This window comes from Lissotriton helveticus, chromosome 9 (genome assembly GCF_964261635.1).
Source record: "Lissotriton helveticus chromosome 9, aLisHel1.1, whole genome shotgun sequence".
Taxonomy (NCBI): domain Eukaryota; kingdom Metazoa; phylum Chordata; class Amphibia; order Caudata; family Salamandridae; genus Lissotriton; species Lissotriton helveticus.
In genome coordinates, this window is record NC_136070.1 from 959,111,606 (window position 1) to 959,130,443 (window position 18,838).

At 47.7% G+C, this 18,838-nt stretch overlaps 1 protein-coding gene across 1 annotated transcript in view; it reads right to left on the minus strand.

Moving 5' to 3' along the window:
• RBM5 (RNA binding motif protein 5) overlaps positions 1 to 10,469 on the minus strand; it is a 277,566-nt gene extending 267,097 nt beyond the window's left edge. Inside the window, exon 1 of the mRNA XM_078661241.1 lies at positions 10,319 to 10,469. The gene's annotated coding sequence lies outside the window, so the exon portion shown is untranslated. The remainder of the gene's footprint in view (positions 1 to 10,318) is intronic.
• Positions 10,470 to 18,838: the final 8,369 nt, after the last annotated feature.

Here is an 18,838-nt window from a genome sequence, read left to right on the forward strand (position 1 = left end):
TGGTCTTCAGTGACTTTTCTCCAACAGCAGCGGGGCATCTGTTGGGCGCGGTGGTGCGTGGTTGGTTTTGGAAGGTGAAATGGATGCCGCGGTGGTCGGTCCAGTGGAGTTCGGTGGTGTGCTTGAAGGCGACGTGGGTGCTTGTGGCGAAGACGGGGTCAAGCGTGGGGCCGACGGCATGGCTGGCTCAGAAGCGGTCGCTCCCTGTCATTGGTATCGTAGCGTTTCACTGCTTGTGCTCTGCTGACATCGTAGCGCTTCACTGCTCCTGGCTGCCCACTTTGCATATTTTGAATTGTGATTGAATTGCTCGTAGCGCTTACTGCAAAGCTAGCATTGTTTACATTTCCAAAGCCCTGCTTGTGTTTTCGTCTTCGCTTTTTGCTGCCACCATTTTGTTGTCCTGCCTCCCAGCCCCTCTCCACCCCGCTCCTGCCTCCCAGCTGACCCCCCCTCGCCCCTCCTCCACCATCCATATATGACAGATGTCTTCACGCGCTGCGGACGCGCGCCAAAGGTAAGCCTGTCTACGCCCGTCCGCGCCTGGACCGCGCCAGACTCCCTGGTCCTCGCAAAACCCACTCCTTCCGCATAACGTATGCCGCCGCTACCCTCTTTGCCCTTAACCCTGGACGCACACCACAATGCTGCGAAGCTACCCCAGGACACACCCATGGTCCATTCGCCTGCCACTCCTGCAAGTTCGCCTGCACTAGAACCCACACCAAATTCACTACCTCCAAACACAGCCCCAACTCCAACCACCTGAAGTGCATCCTGCTGAGCACCGGCTCGATCCACAGACACGCCAATGAACTCTGGGACCTACTCGTCACTGCATCGCCGGACGTCACCTTCCTTACAGAAACCTGGATGAACACTTCATCAGCGCCCGACATCGCCATAGCCATCCCGGACGCTTACAAGATCATCCGAAAAGACCGCACCAACAAAACAGGAGGAGCCATCGTCCATAAGAACACCATCCGAATCACGACCAGCTCCGACGATAACCTCGCGACCGCCGAACACCTCCACTTCCAGATCCACACCGACCCCAGGACCACACTTAGAGGCACCCTCATCTACAGACCACCAGGAACCCGCACACAATTCAACGAAGACATCACCGACTTCGTCAGCCCACATGCCCTCACCTCCGAGAACTACATTTTACTGGGAGACCTCAACTTCCACCTGGAAAAGATAAACGACAGCAACACCACCACCCTTCTGGACAACCTGGCCAATCTCGGACTCAAACAACTTGTTGACACCCCCACCCACCTCGCAGGACACACGCTCGACCCTATCTTCACCTCCAGCAAACACATCTCCTTCGATCACACCACAGCTCTCCATTGGACAGTCCACAACTGCGTTCACTTCAGCTACAAAAAGACCACGACCCACAACCCCCCTCAACCCATTCCTCGAAGAAACTGGAACAAAATCACCACGACAACTCTTCACATCACTAAACCAAAACCCTCCTGCCACATCATCGGACCCAAACCAAGCTGCCACCAAACTCACACAATGGATCACCCACAGCGCTGACGCATTAGCACCCTTGAAAAACCTTCAGATCAAACAACGTAGCAAAAAGGCCCCCTGGTTCAACGATGACCTTAAGAAATCCAAAAAGTTATGTCGTACCCTCGAGAAAACCTGGAGAAAAAACCCAACCTCTGACAACCTGACCACTTCAAGAATGCCACCCGCAAACACCACCAATTGATCAGATCCACCAAGAAATCAGCATTCAAAGATCGACTCGACAACAACGCCCACAACAGCAAGGAACTATTCAACATCGTCAAAGAATTTACCAACCCCACCGCCGGCACCAACGACATCACTCCCTCCCAAGACCTCTGCGACCCTTTATCCTCTTTCTTCCAGAACAAAATCGCCGACATACATAACCGCTTTGAAAACCAGCCCGATGAACAGCCCACTCCACCCACCTCCGAACCAAAACAGCAATCTCACAACCTATCCGCCTGGAACCCAATCACCACTGAAGACACCATCCGCCTGATGAACTCCATTCACTCAGGATCGCCAACCGACCCATGTCCCCACCACATCTTCAACAAAGCAGACTCCATCATCGCACCCCATCTCCGCGATGTCATCAACTGTTCCTTCAACTCCGCTACCTTCCCGGAAAGCTGGAAACAAGCCGAACTCAGCACCCTTCTGAAGAAACCCACAGCTGACCCCTCTGAACTTAAGAACTACCGCCCCATCTCACTCCTCCCATTCCCTGCCAAAGTCATTGAGAAAGCCGTTAACAGTCAGCTCGCCGCCTTCCTGGAATCCAACAATTCCCTCGACCCTTCACAGTCCGGCTTCCGAGCCAAACACAGCACCGAAACCGCCCTCATCGCAGCTACAGACAACATCCGAACACTACTGGACAACGGAGAAACAGTTGCCCTCATCCTACTTGACCTCTCCGCCGCCTTCGACACAGTATGTCACAGCACTCTCATACGCCTCTACAACGTCGGAATACAAGGAAAAGCTTTGGATTGGATCATCTCGTTCCTCACCGGAAGAACCCAGAGAGTCCGCCTCCCCCCATTCAAATCAGCGGCCACCGAAGTCATCTGTGGTGTACCACAAGGATCTTCACTCAGCCCCACCCTCTTCAACGTATACATGAGTCCCCTCGCGCGCCAACACAACATCATCTCCTACGCAGACGACACTCAGTTGATCCTCTCCTTCACCAAAGACCCAAACACCGCCAAAACCAATCTACACGAAGGAATGAAAGAAGTAGCCGAATGGATGAAGAACAGCCGTTTAAAACTAAACTCGGACAAAACGGAAGTCCTCATCTTAGGATCATCCCCCTCTGCCTGGGACGACTCATGGTGGCCACCGGCCCTGGGTACAGCACCTATACCCACAGATCACGCACGTAACCTGGGCTTCATCCTAGACTCCTCCCTCTCGATGACCAGACAAGTCAACGCAGTCTCATCTTCATGCTTCAACATCCTACGCATGCTCAAAAAAATCTTCCGCTGGATCCCCACCGAAACAAGAAAGACAGTCACCCACGCACTGGTCACCAGCAGACTGGATTATGTAAATACCCTTTACGCCGGGACCACAGCCAAACTACAGAAAAAACTCCAACGCATCCAAAACACCTCAGCCAGACTCATACTGGACATTCCCCGTCACGCTCACATTTCCGGTCACCTGAAGGATCTCCACTGGCTCCCCATCAACAAGAGAATAACGTTCCGTCTCCTCACCCACGCACACAAGGCCCTCTACGACCTAGGACCCGAATGCCTCAACACACGACTGTCCTCCTACACACCCACCCGCCAACTACGATCATCCAATCAAGCCCTCGCCGCAATTCCGCGCATCCAAAGATCCACCATGGGAGGAAGATCCTTCTCCTACTTAGCGGCCAAAACCTGGAATTCTCTCCCCACTCACCCCCGTCTTACACAAAACCACCTCTCATTCAGAAAGCAACTAAAAACCTGGCTATTCGATAAGTAATGCACCCACCCTCCCTCTAGCGCCTTGAGACCCTCTGGGTGAGTAGTGCGCTATACAAATTCCTGAACTTGGGTGCGGTGACGAGCTGTCTGAGGCAGAGGTTGGTGAGGTTGTCAATGAGGGTGGCGGAGTTGGCGTTGTTTTTCTTCGAGGTGGAAGTTCAGGTCCCCGAGGAGGATGTAGTCCGTGGAGACAAGTGCGTAGGTGCTGGCGAGGTCGGCGATGGAGTCACAGAACTGAGTCTGTAGACGAGTGTTCCTCTGAGGGGGGTGTTGAGGTCAATGTGGATCCGGAAGTGCAGGTGTTCGGCGGTGTTGAGGGTGTCGTCTGCGTGGGTGTAGCACTGGAGGGTGGACTTGTGGATGATGGCTAGACCTCCTTCAGTTCCGTTGGCGCGGTCCCTGCGGGTGATCTTGTAGCCGTCCGGGATGGCTATGGCGATGTCGGGCGCCGAGGAGTTGTTCCAACAGGTCTCGGTCAGGAAGGCAACGTCTGGGTGGAGGTGTCGAGCAGGTCCCAGAGCTCGATGGCGTGTTTCCGTGCGGAGCGGGTGTTTGAGGAAGATGCAGCGAAGGTGGTTGGGTCCGGTCCCTGGAGGTTTGGTGGTTCTGTTGCAGGTGCGGCAAGAGAAAGGTCAGTGGGTGCGCTTCGGGGCGGCCTGGAAGCAGCGGTTGTCACGGCCGGTGTTGAGTGCAAGGAGAGTACTGGCGTCATAATCGGAGTCTGGCGTCGTGGTGTGTCCGGGGTCCAGGCGCTGGGCGCGGTCCAGGAGCGGACGGGCTTGCCCCTGGCGCGCCAGCGGCACCGGCTGCCATTTAAGGCGGGTAGGGAGGGAGAGGCAGCTGGGAGCGGGGTGGCAGGCCACAGGGGAGCAGCGGCAGGAACAGGCTGACACAGCGGGAGGATCAGCGGCAGCGAGGGAGGCGCTGGGGCACAGGTGGAGCTGTGCGGCAGCAGGGGAGTGACCTGTCCTGCAAGCAGGGTCAGGGGTCACTCCTGCTGTCGTGCAGCGGCCATAATTTAAGACTGGGAGGCGAGGGGGCAGGGCCGCAGGGGCGAAAAAGGGTTGACACAGCGGGCAGATCAGCGGCAGCGAGGCTGGGCCACAGGTGGAGCTGTGCGGTAGCAGGGGCGCAACCTGTCCTGCAAGCAGGGTCAGGGGGAACATGTACGCTCAGTTCAACAGGACTGAGTTGGCTAGGGTGGGAAGCCAATTTTAAAGTCTACTTATGACTTATGACTTGTTTATTGTGAACTCATATTAAAGTCAGTGTGCCTTTAAGGGTGAATAGCTAGTACACCTTAGTAAAGGCTTTATGTAGAAAGGCATTTGTTACCGGAAATTCACATAATGGTTTTAGTGTTGGTTACCTACTCTGGCAAGCCCTGGGGCAAAGATTCTGCAAGACACAGGGAGCTGTAAGACAAGCAAGGAAAATGGGCACCCAATACTAGGGTTTCATAGTAAAAAAAATCTGCTATCATTTAGGTGTAGTGAGCCTATTATTCCATCCATAAATTTGAGTGCATTGAGCTCATCAGACATCCCCTGGGCCCCAGTGCCACTGCACGCAGAGCTAGGGGTGAGAATGAGTCACTTACAAGACTCCCTTATATTCAAGGCGCACAACTAAAGCCATACACTTCAGGTTTGCATTAAGCAAGGTAGACTATAGAAAATCTAATATTTACCAATTCACTGCCAAACTTAATAACCAGCGACAAAGAATTTAAGAGACATCGTAATTTTTGCCTTTCCTATTTTTGTTGGCGGTACAACTCTGTGCACTTTACTACTGCTAGTCAGAAGTAATGGGTCTGTGCTTCCCCTTTTAACGTGATGAAATAGGTAGACACCTAATTGACATCTCACTTACTGCCCCTAAAACAGGGTGCATGGTATTTAAAAGAAGTACATGTACAAATGTAATGTTGAAAATGTGCGTAAAGTTTTAGAACTCCCTAAAGCTAGATCAGGTTTTGTAAGGCTGGCTCTTCTATAGAAAAAAACAGTGGGTTACATGATTACATTTAATAATGGTAATGTCAGTTTGAAAGCAATTAGAATTATTTCAAAAACCTTGTGCTTCTTGACGCCGTTTCTACTTAAAAATAATGTTAATCCCAGGTTCCTTCTGCTGCATTTTTATCGTTTTGTTTAGGAAACATTACTCCATTTATCTTGCATTTCAACTTTAAAGTGGCTTTGATATTGCATAAAAGCTTTACCCACTGTCTCCAAGTTAAGCTTGTCTATGTGTTGTGCTACCAGGTGGTTGAACTCAGGTTTACTATAGTGGTCCATCTTTACAAGGATAGTGTTTATTACCTGAGGTGGGTACTTAATGCACTCAACTTACGCAATTCCTTACAAGTAGGAAAAGAGCAAATAGATCAACAAAGCCCTTTAGTGACAGGGCTTTAATAGAAAAGTGTACAATTCCCATAGCACCCGAACCCCAGTTCGCTGCTCTGTGCATCAGAGCTAGTTAACTAATCCAACTCGTTCGAAGATATTCCTAAAAGAAATCATGCATAACAGAAAGCAGTAATATATGCTGCAGCAAGATTTGTGTCTGAAACCAAAAAGATGACCAGATCTCTCAGATTTTTAGGGCTCGGCCTAGCGTACACTGCGCAGCAGTGTCTCGCAGGCCAAGATCTTATGTTTTTCAGTACTGGGGTTGAACCCGCCTCTCTCTTCCATTGGCTAGCTCCATAAATGGAGGCTAGCCATTGGAAGAGAATGATGTCAATCAGTCTTGGAGCAGATTCGTGGGCGTTTCGGTCTTTTTTAAGCCCGCCCCCTTTGTTTCATCATTCAGAGGTGGGCCATTGTGGGATTTTACCTTTTTTTTTTTTACAGGGATGTTTTTCGCCATTGCTAGCGTCTCTGTTGCCGGGGATTACCTGGACCAGAACTGGGCCATCTCCGGTGAGTGCCTTGCGAGCCTGGGACCCTCGCCTCTCGGGCAGAGTCCTGGGTAGGCTCGGGTATTGTGCGCAGGGATGGGGATTAGCAAGCCACAACAGCCCTGCGCCTCGTCCCAGAGACAGCCCGTGTTCGTCCCTCTCTGCTGCTGTCCCCGTCCCTAGTGCAATGTATGCCCCTCGCTCTAAACATGGAAGGACGCAAAGTACGAATACTCATGAAACTGCATTCTGTCGTCCCTTCCTATCCTTGCTGCCAGCGACGCCATCACTGGGTGATCTGGGAATCCGAGGACATCGGAGCCGGGGAGGGTGCCTGGGACATGGTGGCGAGCTAGAGTGCTGGGGCCCGCTCAGGAGAATGTGGTGGCAGTAGTTGTCATGAGGAGCTTTAATGTGAGCGTCATCTGATTATTTATGTCTGGGCACACATGAGCGCCCCCAAACACGCACTCCACTCCCGAAGGCCGGTGCTCTGAGCTCGGTATCTGGAGTTCGCAGTCAAAAATCCAATCCTAAAATCACCGATAAATCAAACTCGCACCTCAGCCAAGACTGCTCCTACCGACCCAGCCAAACTCAAAGGAGCCGCTTTTCCAAGACGACCACTCACCTGCCTCACCCCACAGGCGGACACGAACCCCCACACACATTGCATGCACGAGCTGTGTGTGTGAGGGGCACAGGTGAGCCCGCTCGCCGCCTGCCCCAGCAGCAGTGTACCCCGTCCTTGAGGCGTCTGGGTGGGTGGATGGAGGGCATGGGGCCCGGCGCGTGACACCCACTGTCCCCTGGGGGTGAGCTTCACTATCCGGCACCCTGGGGTGCGAGATTCTGTCGGACTCCCCAGGGTGCGAGCTCCACTGTGTAACCCCGGGTGTGTGTCCTCTACCCGATGCCCTGTAGTGTGAGGCACACCGTTCAACCCCCTGAGGTTCCCATCTCACTGTCAAGAGACACATCGAGTGCGTGAAAAACACAAGGCAACAGGAGGTGCCTAGCTTTTTATGGACATTATGATATACTTTAAAGTACTTTACGACCGTTTAAAAAAACCTTTTTGATAAGCGTGTAGAGCGCTTGATACCGCTTCGAGTTGCAGACATTCACTATTGTCTTAAGGTTTTTTTTCACTAGATCAGCAAGACTAGTGTGTGCTCTCGATGTTCGTCATTTCGAGCTTTCCCAATCGCGGGGGTTCTAATGTGGAAATCACTTTGTCAGCAGATATGTATCCTCTCATAACGCCCCATACTCAGCAGTATTTGCTGCCCCAACACTGTGAATTCGGTGCAACACTGTCCAAGAAAGTCACACGTGGCTTTAAGCACTGCCCGACAAATACGATATTCCAGTAATAGGGTCGATGCACTCCTCCCCCCACACACAACTTTGCCATCGCACCTCCATCTTGACCAGCAGTACTATGCTCACAGCTCTTTGGTGTGTCTAACAACCATTCTCCCTTACCTGTTTCCATCTGGGGGAGAGCATCACTAGCTGCAGTGTGGGGGAGGGTGCTTTGTCAACACGAGCGAGCGCACACGTTTCTTCAAAGCCACGAGGGTAGCGTAGCAACTATCTGAAGCAGGGATGCAAATGCATGTCATGCGATGGTTAAAATGCAACCTTTGAAAGAGCAGTCGTGGCTCCCTCTACAACTAGCCGAAGGTTGTGTGCGGAGATAGATACTGCGAAGTTCAGCGATGGTGAATGTGAACGCATGGTCTAGCAGCACTAGGACGACTTTGTTAATATTTGTGCCTCTGGTAAAATCCACTCCCCCATCGCTCTCCACAGCTAAAGCGATAGATTTGCTGCTGACAGGGGCTCTGTGGCACTCTTCTGGTGCAGCAGTAAGGAGGCTGCCTTATCCTCCCCTCACTAACATAACCACCCTGTGTGCCATTTGCAGCATGTTTGTTCTTTAGAGTTTTTAGGCTCCCATAGTAAAACTGGGGGCCAGTATACATGTCATCTTCAAGCCTTGCATCTTTTATAACTACGCTGGGACACCTAACTGTACAGCAAGATCTCCAGAATGAATAGTTCACGTAATCTAGTTAAACTATTCACGCTTCACCAACAGCTAATGCACTTGCAGCAGAGTGCGCGCTCCATCGCCATGCAGAGCTCATCCTCATCCTCCTCTAGCAAGTCAGGCATCGTCATCTCGCCCTTCCGCCTGGAGGAGCTCAGCAACCGGCTGGCGTCTCTGCAGCAGGAGAACAAGGTCCTCAAGATAGAGCTAGAAACCTACAAGCTCAAGTGCACAGCCCTACAGGAAGAGAACTGCGACCTGCGCAAGGCCAGCGTCACCATCGTGAGTACAGGGGGCGCGGGGTCGACGTCACCGTTATGAGCCCGTGCTTGCGGGGCGGTGTGTGCTTGTGTCTTCCCTCTTGGTGTCTGGTGTTTTCTGTGCCTCTGTTCCCTGCGTGTCATCCCGGGTTTTCTGTGCCTGTCTGTGCGCGCGTGGCTCTGTCTGCGCGCGCGTGGCTCTGTCTGCGCGCGCGTGTGGCTCTGTCTGCGCGCGCGGCTCTGTGTCCGCGAATACTCTCTAATACTCACCTATTGCCATTGTAAATGACAATACCATTTATTTATGTTTTTAAGAAAAAATCATGAGCAATGCCAATAGCTCTAACTTTAATAATGCCGAGATCATTGTATTGTAAATGCTTGTTTTAGTGGTCTAATTGCGTGGCATAGGTGCTAGAGCTATTTTCAAAACAGCCTACATCACTCACAAGGTCTCACACACCTTAACTTCACAACATTTGCCAGCCAAGCAAAAAAATAAGTTTAAAAACTCTAGAAGTAACTCAGTCACATAGCACCAAAACACCATTTTTTTCGAGAAGCCCCCCCTCCTGTAAGGAGGATCCCATTAAGGATCTTTGGCTCCGGGATTACACTCCATTGCCTACCTTCAATTCCAACTGAAAACCTCTTTGAAAACATGTCAACTATTTTCCCGTCTCTGCACTCAATGACAACACCCTACATACCCCATTTTGCACTACTCCCACATTCGTTACTGTTAAGCACACATTTCGCTGGAGTAGCTCTCGACCATGAGCCCCTCTTCTTACTCCACGCTGAAACCTATTTTACCCCATCAGATAATTAGTCGCAACCGATGTGGACAAGCTTCGCACTAGTTCACCTTTGATCGCTGAATACATAATGCCGGTTGAATATAGTATTCTTATGGCATATGGTACTTCTATTCCAGAGTGCTCTAACATCTTCTGGTAATCTCAGCGATCTGTACGTCGGCATAAAGACCCCGTGCCTGGGTAATACTGTTCTGCACGTGTAACCTTGCATACACAAGGACCGGGGAACAGCCGCACTCGCGGTCCAAGGTTCCAGGTTCTGTCGGGCATAACACTATCAGTATAGGAAGAGTCCATCCAAATCGCACTGTATAGTGGAGCAAAATCTGACAAAACAACTCACTCCCCTGCATCCCGGTCATCAGCCCTTTACAAACAGCAATCGACAAAAGAATCCAGAAAAAAAACTATACACACTACTTCCGTATATTATTGTGAAACATGACACCGAAAAGCACACCCCCAACACCTACCAAAATTTGAGAAAACAACCAAACTCCCCTGCATCCAGATCCTATGCCCTCTACAAACCGTGATCGACAAAAGAATCCAGAAACAAATATACGTCCGTTATTGTGAAAAATTACACGCCAGGCACCCCCCGATCGGCCCCAATTGTTCGCGCTCGTCTAGCCCCTCTCCGTGGCCCTCACACCTAACTGCTACAAATAGACTAAGTCAATGCAGGCACCCTACGTCGACGCAATGAGAAATATTTAAAAGATTACCTGAGCTTTTTTATGCCGCAGTAACTCACTCAACCGACCTTTCCAAGAAATGGCGGAGACCACAGTGTCAACGTCTCCTCCCCACAATGCAGCGCGCACGACAGCAGAGACAGCTGGAAGCTTCTAAAGCAATCACAAGGAACCGAAACGTGCTGACGTAAACGTCATGATGTCATAAACACCGCGCCATCTCATAATATTACGCAGACACGTTAGGAGGACGCATTTTTCCCCTCTTCTAGTATGGTGGTGCGATTATATTTATTTACTATTATTGTTACGTTTTGGCGTGGTAGTGTTTCATGAGAAACATTAGATCTATCGGATGTCACCACCTTTACTTATTTTTATTTTATTTGCAGTTCATGGGCGATGACGCCAGTTCAGCGCAGTAGAATCGATGTGTTTATCCTCATTCTCGCCAACATTTGGGGATCCATGGGGGGGGGTACTCTAATCCGTCGACTTTTTTAGATGGCGGAAGAAGGGAAAAGCTGGACCTGCCTGAACCCTTATCCAAATTACGCTTTGCCATTGCCATTGTATTGGTCACTGGTTCAAAGTCTCCCAGGGCAGGTATTAGTAACTGATGCAGACTTGGTTTGTGCTTTGCAGTGTTGCCACATTTTTAGACCCGTCCCAAAGCCGCTCAAATATAAGCCGAATCAGGCCAGTTTCAGCCCAAACTCGCAACTCTCAAATTATGCAGAAATAGTCATCAGAAACTACTTAAAGAATGAATCTAAATTCTATTCAATATACAGATATTGGAAGGGGGTCAATTTAGCAGCTGTGTTAATGCTACTCATTTTCATGACACGTCACCACGGTGACTTGCAACTTGTAACAGGCACTGCTAAAGCTACAATAGTAGAAAACAGAGATTGAGAAAGGCAGAAATAGTATTATGTGCTAATTACTGCTCCCTCTAATTTGTTTTTTAAGCAGCTCCCAAAGGTAATGCCTAGTAGCCCCGGTTTACCCCATGGCCCTCAAGCCCCCCTCCCTTTTTCCCCGAATGAAGTCTGACAACCTTCACTTCTATTTCATCCATAGCATATTTGTCAACATTTGGAAACAAATAAGAGGGAGATTCAGAGACAAACCCATGTTAAAATAATTACTCCTTGAAATTGTATTTTGTTTGGCGGGGTACTTTAAGAGGTAAAATAGTACACTTTTTAGCTTCCAAAATGTGCAGTCATCTGCCTAAATTGAATAATAGTACCACCTATGGGAGAGGATGTGGGATTACGGCCACAGCCATGTGTTGGGAGGCAGCAGCAGTGTGCGCTTCCCTCACACAAAACAGGTAACACACAGACAGTAGCACAGCAACCTTCCCTTATTTATTTGAGATTAGTATATAGCAATAGCTAGATCCAAAGTTATCAGAACACTTTACAACAGCAAATGTTCACATGAAAGATAACAAGTCTATACAGAAAATCTAATTCAGATTGCTTTACTTATATAGCACTCATTCCTACTCTGACTACAAATTAACTTACTTCAATTTGTGCTTGCTTCTACATGCTGCAGCCAGGCCCCACGAGTCGACGCCCACAGCAGCACAGGGCTGCACCACCAGGCCGGGTCTGACAGTCTGAGACCCAAGAGAAAAGTGACACAGTGCATAGCTGCCAAGGTTTCATATTGCTTATGGGTGACATTTTCATAATTTCAGTGTAATTATGAGTGACATTCAACGACTATGAGTGACACTTTCTCGCTAGCAAAATCAAGCAATAAAAGACGAGGGAATCATATAAATGACAGAAATGAAATTTATTTGAGCATAGCTGCTAATGTTTCATATTGCTTATGTGTGACATTTTCATAGAATAGGTGGATTTACAAAAGACATTTAACATCGGTGCCAAATGCAAATCTGAACTCTGTTAGTCGTAAGCCAGATTGGATAGCTGCTCTCTCACGGCCTGATCTTTTGGAGAAGCTGAGTGCCAGCAAACCTGTTCTAACAGGTTGCACTCTAACAGATAACCAGCAATATTGTGAATGTTTAGCAACATTTGGGTCGTCTTTGGACGTGAGGAAGAAGCAAAGAAACTTAGGTGGCTCCACAAATAAAAAGAGTGCCCCATGATTTACATTAGCTTTAAAAACCGAACTGAGTGCAGTAAGATCCTTGGAGCGTAGGTGGCGAAGGAATCCAGCTGCCCGCGATTTGTATAAATCGGCACGTAAGAAGTACCATGCCGCAATTAAGCTGGCAAAAAAAACATACTACTTGGAGGCTATTTCTTCTTCGGATAAGGGACAGAAGGAGATTTTCAAGATAGTTAAGAGTTTTATCAATCCGACCGCACTCTCTCAGGAGCTTCCATCTTCCCTCTCGCTTTGCAATGCAATAGCTAACTATTTTGAAAAGAAAATCTATGACATTGTTAAGGATTTTCCATCTGTGCCTTCCATCTCGCCAACTCCGGAAATAATGAGGATAGGCGTTATGACAACCAACACCCCCCGCTTGGATTCATTTACGCATATCTCTCTGGAGGATTCACATCAGGCTATTTTGCCCATAAAATCTGGGTCTCCATTTGATCCTTGCCCGCCTATGGTCCTGCGAACCTTGGTTGAGGAGTTCAACCCAACCATTAATAGTATCAATTCCTCGCTGGCCACAGCAGCAATCCCAGGTGACTGGAAATGTGCAGCGGTTATGCCACTGCAGAAAAAAGCCCTGCCAGACCCAACTACTCTGTCTAACCTGCGTCCCATTTCCCTACTCCCGGCGGTTTTTAAACTGACGGAGAAATTCGTTAACCATCAACTTACGAGTTTTTTGGAGGAGAATAACATCCTGCACTCCAATCAATAAGGGTTTCGGTCCAAACATTCGACTGAGTCCGCTCTTTTGTTTTCAGCAGAGACTCTACGAATGGCACTGGACCAAGGGAAGAAGGCCATCTTGATTTTACTCAATCTTGATTTTACTTCGATACGGTTGCACATTCAATCTTGATTGACCATTTGGAAAACGCAGGCATAGGAGGAATGGTGCTGGCATGGCTCACTAATTTCCTTTCTCAGAGACGTCAGGTAATAGTACTAGGTGACTGCAAATCTGAGGAAAAGGTCATCAGCTCAGGGGTCCCACAGGGCGCTAGTTTGAGTCCTGTTCTTTTTAATCTTTATATGGTCCCCTTGATTGAGCTGATTGCGTCCTATCAGATTGCAGTCATATCGTACGCTGACGATACCCAGCTGATCTTAGTGCTGGATAGGGAGCTGCCTGAGGCCGAAGAAAATTTGAGGAACTGTCTCAAGGCTACATTTGAGTGAATGAATAACAATCACCTCAAATGTAACTCGGGGAAGACAGAAATATTATCCTTCGGACCCCAAAATCTGTTCTCCCCTAAACAATGGTGGCCTGAGGACGCAGAAGCTCCTCCTAATACTATTGCTTCTGCGCGAAATCTTGGGATTAAATTCGACGACCAACTTTCATTCAAACACCAAGCAGTGGGCGTAGCTGGCTCATGCTTCCAGATTATCAAATCACTAAGGAAGTTTTTTGATCTTCTTCCTCTGGCAGCCAGAAAGACTGTTGCAGTAGCTCCTATAACATCTAGATTGGACCACTGCAACAGTCTTTGTGCAGGCACCAATAAAGTAGTGCTGCACAGGCTGCAGATGGTACAGCATGCTGCTGCTCGCCTGGTACTCCGCTGGCCGAGAAGGTCATCTGCCTCGGCGGCGGTTAACATCTTACACTGGCTGCCCATTCATAAGCGTGTTCTATTCAAGGTTCTTGTTATCACCTTCAGAGCCTTTCAGTCTCAAGGTCCGAGATATCTGCTGAATGGCTTTAAACGCTATACGCCAGTACGCTGCTTGAGGTCTGCCAATCAAAATCTTTTGGTGATCCCCAGATTCAGATTGGCCACCAAAGGGGGGAAATGTCTTTTTGTGCTAGGATCAAGAGCCTGGAACAAATTGCCAGCTCAGCTTCGGCGTATAGTTAAGGAGAGCGATTTTAGGAAGTCTCTGAAGACATGTATCTTCTCACTCTCCGATGCGGCCTGCAGAGCATTAGTGTAAAGCTTGTGTTGCGGAAAATTGCCTTTTGTCCACCAACCTATTCCAGCGGGGTTGGGTGCTGAGCGCCAAGATGCTCCTTGGAGCGATAGTAGCGCTATATAAATGTGTGCTTACATTACATTACATCTACATGCATTACTGCTAGAGCTACACTTGTGGCCAAATCATGCAATGAAGTCCATGAAAACGGACACATTTCAGAAATCACACTGATCTCAGCAATAAGAAAGTCGAACTCAGTAGCAGGTGCTTTTAAAGCAATTATTATTTTTTAAATAATGAGCACCCTCCACCCCAACCTCAGCTTCAGGTGTGGCTGAACCACAACAATCAAAGGGTTCTCTGTGACAAAAGCAGCAACCCACTGAGCTATCTACATATAATACAGTTCATTACAATACAATATGCTGTTAGACTTTTTTTTTTGCAGTATGCATATATACTCTCTGCTCTTCTTAATAGTTAGTGAAAACAGCCATGAGACAAAACTCTGACTGCTCTCTAGCGGGGATATTAATCATCTGCCTTAACTCTGACTAAGCAAGTCTCACAATGCTGGGAAAATAAAGGCTGCTGCTTGTAGTACCACTGTCAAGTAAGGATTTTAAACCCTTTAACTAAACTAGCAGTTTTGATGATTTAATAGTGCAGACAAAACTAAACTTGAGATGGCCTGCATTTACAGCACAAACAGACAACTTCAATATATCCATTTCCAAAGCACTATGCTGTGCTGGAGGCCCCCTCCCCATTCTCTTAATAAACATTTTGAGTTTCATCAGCAAATTATTAAATTAATATCTGACTTACCTGGTGTGGTCTCTTGGTAGTCAGAATGATCCACTCACTGAGAGGAGCTGCCTGCGTGTCCCAGTTGAGATTGTTAGCCTGTCTCTTCTTAAGAGAGTCAGATAGACAGCCGTGCTGCACTGCAGCCTCAACATGTGCCACCTACAGCAAGAAATGGTAACAGTTACACAGGAGCGCACAGCGTGTATAAGACTCATGCTATTGTTTGTTGGTGAGTTACTTAATCCTGTATGGATTTTTATATTTACTTCTATTTCGAAGGATTGTTTGTGATCGGGGTTTCTTTTTAAAATTTTAGAAAAACTTGAAGAATAATTTACTGAGGTTATAAAGAAGAATTGGAAGTTTGAGGGGTATGTTACTCCAGTTATACCTGACTTTTCCCGTGTTTATGGGATTCAAACTTTGGTATAGCCTACTTGGCAATTTTTCTGTCACAATTTGGGTGCTTCTGGCTTTTTCTTGGTGACAGGTATCTTCTTGTGTTTACCTTTTTCTCGATATAATATTCGGTGAATCTTGATTTTATTGCAAATATTGTTAACTATAGAATTGTGGTTTGAACAATGGCTATTGTATTGTTTACAGCCCTGAAGAAGTCTGTATGTCAGAGACTGACAAGACGAAACACGTGTTGGCTGTGTTTTGAGAATTACGTTGGATGATGGAATAAAGAAAAGAAAAATTTGGAAGAAACTGACTTTATTACTGTGGACTTCATTTAATAATTTTGAGTGCTTGGTGGATACTTTGGGAACATGTGCCACCTGCTCTCACTGTGAGAATCACGGTTGCGTGGTGAGTCCCGGAATTCAAAGCTGGCGAGCGTGGCAATTCATGACGGGCCGCTTATGGCAGCAATGAGGACTCGGAGTGAAGTCACAGGCTGGCTCCGGTCTGGAGTGGGACTCTTGAAGTCCGTTGCAGCGTTGGTGGGCACACTTAGTCACTCACTTTGTCTCAGTCTTTTCCATGATGACGAGACAGTGACAAGATGCCAGTTGAAGCTCTTCGCTTTAACCTGCCTTCTCCATTCAGGATCAGTAACTGTCAGCTCTGCGCAGGGCTGTCAATCATTGGTAGCGCTTTCGCGCGCTACAAGATTGACAGCCCTGGGGACTCACACTCTACTACCAAGCTAGGTGGTGCTGGTGACAATTACGTGATGTGCAGCGTGTGTGTTTAGGAGGAGGGACAACTTGTGTGTGTGTCGTTGATGCTCATTCCTCACGGGTAGGGTGAGGGTCATGTCAGAGCGCACAGCCAGTCAGGGGGTCCTCCTCCAATCATTTTAGCGCGCGCTGCCCACTCATTCGCCAGCCATGGACCGCCAGCACAGACGCGCCATTGTGATAGGTGCACGCCGCGGTCGGGGCCTCCCAAGCCAGTATTTTGCGCACACTGGCCTTAAAGCAGCCCAAAAAGTAGCCACCCTCCCGGTATGGGTTATTTCCCACACAATTGGGAAAAATGTCGACCAATTGGGCGGGAAATAGCCCAATCTGGCAACACTCATGCTTTGCATTCAGTGTTGCCAGATTTTTCACATCTTTCAAGCCCAAAAGCAACTGAAAAGTAGCCCAAAATAGCCCAATTTTGCCACTCCATTAACTTACATGTAGCCTGACTACAACATTAAATACATATAATTCTATTTCAAGGATTATATGTTTAGTACCCACATTAATCAGATGACCTATATTTTGTACACTAAAGTCTAAGTTGGTCTGTCAGGAAAACTGTCACTCACTTGATATCGCATGGTGTGGAGCAAGCTGCCCAAACATTTTCTGGGTCCACTTTTGAGGACTGCAACTACGGAAACGTTCTTCTTGAGAAAGGTGCTCTTCAGCATGAAGTTCCTTTTGCATACTCACGTCAGGACCCCCCAGAGTAATTGCAATATAGGCCAATTTTCCATGTTTTTTCACACTTGTTCTCCAAGGGCAATACTGAACATCTCTTTATATAAGCAAATTATGTATGTTTCGTACTTTTTGGTACTCATCAGAAGAGAGCAGTCCATGGCATGGAGTACAGAGCTTGCGGTTCCCATGAGCTAATACCTGATAAAGTGCAAGTGCAGTCTGCAGACTCACAGAAGAATCTCCATCTCCTGTTCTTTGCCAGGCAACAGTATGGTGGATCCTTGTTCAGACAGTGGAAAGTTCCTTTTGCACTAGGGGCATGTGAAAGGCAGCATGTCTTTCCATACATATCTATATTTTTAATTTGCAAGCGTTACGTTCAAATTAAGGGGTAGAATTTGGGGAAGAAATTTAAAAAATGGTGTTGCATTTGTGAGCTTTAGAGGTATTGGCGTTGTAAATAATTAGTCTTTACAGCAGGGTCTGGAGAACATAGCTCTAACAGTGATGCATGGTGTCAGCTGCAGCACAGCTAAGTTGAGCACTGGCCTCCACCTGTGCAGGGGTCTTGGGAACAAAGCTCTGATAGTGGTGCAGAGTATGAAAGACAGCATCCAAGGTCGCTATATCTTCCATGACAGCATGGATGTTGGAAATGAAGCTCTGCTGGTAACGCTCTCCTCGGTGGACTCTTTACAGCTCTGCTACCAGGACTCAAACCCTAGGAACCATCATCCTGTGCTAAACCTGGTGCACGCTGCAATCTGCCTGCGCACAAATGGAGGCACTCTTTGACAGAGCAAGGATATGTGAGGCTACCTCCAACCTTGTACTGTAGGCCTGTAAAAAGTGGGAGCTAAGAGGACACACAACTTTGTTAGTCACTTGCTGTGTATGGGAAGGAAAAGGCGCTTCTGACAACATTCAAGTGTCTAGGAAGAAATGGCTCAAAACTAACATGGTGCCTTTTCTCTTATATTTCTTACCCAGCAGTCCTTGAGTGAAGAATGTCTTCAATACTTCTGTATTCAGTGTGATGCCAACTATCTGGGTGTACACGTTCAATTTGTATTAATTTATTTCATTAACACTTTAACCAACTAGTGATGTCACCGTTCTGCACAGCATGGAAGGCTAAACATGTAACAAGTGACATGATGCATCTTAGCAGTTGCAGTTCAAACACACAAAACCTCATGTTTTTTGTGGGATAACCAATATAGCATGCTGAGGAGAGACAACACAGAATCCTTTGATCCCTTACAGATGTGTCCTTCAGGTGCCAGTATGCTACCATCCTTTCAAAGTGTACCAATTATACCATCTGTTTTACTTTTAGACTAACTCGTGCAAACCATTCTGAAACATAATTTTTCTTGCAGATTGCATATGTTTGCAAAAAATAAATACATTAAAAAAAATTGTAAGCTTGCTCGTGCCAAGCCTGTTGGCTTTAACATTCCTTGCTTCAATTGCAGCTGCAAATGAGACAGCAAGATGAAAAAAATAATTTTGAAATAGAAAACGGGGGATTGAAGCAGGTCCTACTGCTTAAATTATTCAGGTACTATACCAAGGTCCGGTGGTAATTTGTGTGACACCGTTTGGGACTTCCATAATCTGGAATAGGTAACGTAATGTCAGACTGTGGCACTTCAGTTGCAAGGCGTTGTTGCCAAGACAAAGATCAACGCTGTGCTAAATGAGAAAATATAGCACAGCTACAGCTTGTGCTTAGTTGCTGACAAAAAGACTGTTGGGCGGTTAATGA